This window comes from Manacus vitellinus, unplaced genomic scaffold, assembly GCF_001715985.3.
Source record: "Manacus vitellinus isolate BGI_N305 unplaced genomic scaffold, ASM171598v3 scaffold_27_pilon, whole genome shotgun sequence".
In the NCBI taxonomy this organism is placed as follows: Eukaryota; Metazoa; Chordata; class Aves; order Passeriformes; family Pipridae; genus Manacus; species Manacus vitellinus.
This window is the reverse complement of record NW_021940039.1, coordinates 2,065,062-2,068,600: the sequence shown is the minus strand read 5'-3', so window position 1 is coordinate 2,068,600 and position 3,539 is coordinate 2,065,062.

Here is a 3,539-nt window from a genome sequence, read left to right as displayed (position 1 = left end):
TCTGGCCAGTCTGTGATTCCATGAAAGTAATAATTTTTAATGGGTGAGGTATGGTCTCACATGAAAAACTGAATAAGGAGCAGCTTTCAAGCTAATAAAATCTACCTTTTAACTGCTCCATTTGAGGAATAATATGCTAATGCACACCATATTTCTTTCTGTTATCATGCTGAGGTATGTGTCCAAATTGGAAGGGAATTCTGCAGGAAAAAAACCTCTGCTTTTCGAAAATTCATCTCAAGTTTCAAGTTTTATTGATTTTCTTCCTCATCTTGCAGGATGCTGATGGAGACTTTGGAGCTTTCACCCCTTTTGGAAGATGCCAAGGTTGTGATCTCTGCTGCCTCCCTACAAAGTCCATCCCACAGAGACAAGGTGGGTGCAGAGCACATCATCACACACCATTACATTGCCAGGTGCTGTAAAGATGGTTGCATTTCACAAGAGTTCCAAGGTTGAGTTCTACATCAGTGTGAGTTACAGGGACTGCAAATGAACCCTGGCTATTCTTTAACCTTTATTTCTCCGTGGGATGTTGGTAATTAGTAGGCAGGGAGGGACATGTGCAGACTCATATCTCTCGTTGTGCTGCTGTACTGACAGTGTGGAATTACTGCCTTCTTCATAAAACACATTGCAGCTTATGAGCAAAAGCAGTGTTAGACTGCTAAAATACCCACATTTATTTTCAGTGTTGATTTTATTCTGTGTCAGACTCTTCCTTGGAAGAGCCTAAATGGGCAGCCTGAATTTTGCTGTCCTTGTGTACCAGAGCAGCATGATTGATTGAGCCCTGAGTGGAGCACTGAATGCTAACTGCAGTCGTGGTTCATACACCATGCCAATGATATGAGCAGCACCAGGGAAAGACCAATACTTTCTCCAGAAAGAGTCAGACACCTAATGAACACTCCTTCTAGTGCTGCTGTGAACTCCTACTGCCACTTGTGCCTGTTGATTTCAGACTGATCCAGATGAGCAGTCTATGAAACTAAAGACTAAATCTGCCTCAGGATCCCTGAGTGACCTTATAAAATCCCTTCTGTCCATTCTCTTCACTCAGCATGTTTGTGGACAGTTGCTATTAATGCATTTGAGTGCTGACACCTACTGTTCTCATGTTAGGAATTCCTCAGTATTTGTGTCCTGGTGTCTACAATCTTTTGTGAGTTTGCCTGTACTCTTGGGAAATAAAACAACCACAGGGGGTCTTTATCCATGGAATAGGTGCAGTGGATAAACCACTGTGGGTGAAAGTGGTTCCACCAGCAGCATTTCTACGTCCTGCTCAAGTGCCTGACCAGGAGCAGTGCAGCAGCAAGGTAATGTTTGAGGTGGGTTGGCTGAGATGCTTCTCTGAAATTTGAACTCTATGGTTTTACAGGTCTTTTCCAACCTAAATGATTCTGTGTCTCTTTCCATTTCCCTGCTGTGCAAACCATCCATAAGAAGGATGGACAAAAATGCTAATATGTCCCAAACTGCTGTCTACATTTAACATAGTTTTTGAAACATGTAAAAGGAAGAGAGAGCTTTTGAGCTGTCCAAATGAGAACTGATAAATAATCATTCTGTGTAGGCTTGATTTGTCATCCCCATGCAGTTCTCAAATACCACAAAGAAACTTGCAATGCAATTTGATTTTTGTCCCTGAGCAGTAAATATCCTGATGTTTTAATTAAATTAGAATTTGTGGGATTCCAGGAGTTGGTTGACCTGGGTCTTCTGGCAAATAGAGTGTATAGAGTGTATCAACATGGATAAGGAAGGAAGGATGTGCTGGAAATGGGAGGGACAGGCTCTGTGAAAAGAGGAGATAAGCTGTGATGAATCCTTGTCACCCACAGCAAATTTGGCACTGGAAAAATCTAAGATAATGATTCTCTGATTCTGCAAGTGCTTTGAAAATTAACATGAATTGAGCATTAAAAAATGTGCAGCACTGGTTTACCTTATTTCAGCAAGGAAGAGGAAGCACCTATTCATCTGCCCTCTCATTAAAGTGAAAAATGAGCAATTAAGAGCTTTATCCTCCGTGGAGCTGGGAACCTTCCTTCAGCGCTATCCAGCGCCACGAGGTGTGCTGGATGCACAGTTCCGTTGCCCTTCTGCTTAGAGAAGAGGAAGCGTCTCTCTAATTTTAGACGGGCCCGCATTCCCTGGGTTTTACTCCCTGGCCGTGTGCCAGGGCCCTTGGACAGACCCAGGGCGGCGCTGGGCACGGACGCTGCTCTGCTCTGGGCACTGCTGCCACCTGCTGCCATCCCGGTGCGCTTCCACACGGCATTCCTGGAACCCTTCCCGGGGCGGGAGCTCTCCTTCCCCCTTCCCTTTTCCTCTTTGCTAAAAAGTAATATCGGAACATCTTCTCTCCTACTTTTTGGTTCAATAACTAAAGGAGGAAACTAGAAGAACCCAATGGACTTGCAAATGGATTTATTAATCTCTAGGATTTAGGAAGAGAAAAATTTCCCTTATCATTTCCAGCAGTCAGTTTGATTTCAAATATGGAAGTTCCTGGCAATTATTTAATATTTCCTTGAATTCCAATGTGTCTGGTGGGCAGTAATTAGAGGGAGGATTTGTGTGGGGTGTATCAGCCTTGGACACAGAGGGCAATACTCTACAATCAGGATATTTCTTTACCATCATGTGATTTTTTTTGGGAAGCAGCAAACCCTCAGCAGTGCACGAAGCTGCCGTTAGGTGTCAGCCTTGTTTGAAGCGTGTATCAAGTACATTGATTTTTGTCACCTCAGTCTTTTCTAAAGCACAGTAAATTGTAGTCCCTAATGGTTATAGAATAATGGCAAAGGCTATTCCTGATGCTGTCTTTGATTCTTAAAACGTTGCTGGATGTGGAACATTCAGCTTCCCAATTATGTTTGGAGCTGGTCTGTTGCACTAAATTTTGTGTGAAACTTCAGTTATGCACGTGCTCTTCTGACCTCCTGAAGTGCTGCCAGCTTCCCACAGGGATGACACACGACAGTCTGGGAACGAGGTGTGTTACTGTCCTTTATTGTACTGTGGTTTTCCCAGTTTACAATCCATTTGAAGGGACTCTGACATTGTTTTCCATTGCTGTTTGCCACTCAGAGTGTTTAAGGGTGAACTTAACTTGAAGTGTGTCAGGACACCTCCTATATTCTTGCTATGTGTGTGTTTAAATACTTCCTTGGATTTTTAATTCTTTGGAGAACTTTTTCACTTACCATTACACATTTGCAGGAGGGCTGTCCTACATGTATTTTAACTTTAATCTGAAGAGCACTGCTTTGAATCAGTCTCTCCTTAAACATTTCACAGTAATCAAACCCAGAATGCAAGTTCAACAAACATTTCCCACGCTAGAAAAGCCTGCATTTCATTTAGTTGCCTATTTTTATATCCTGGGACTATTTGTTTTCAGTGGAAGTGGAACATGTATATGTGGATAATAATCCCAAAATAGGAATGTTCTTAAATCAGGGTCCTTCAAACAGAATCATTTCTCCCACATTAAGAGACACATAGTTTAAAATAGCTTTGAGTCTGGG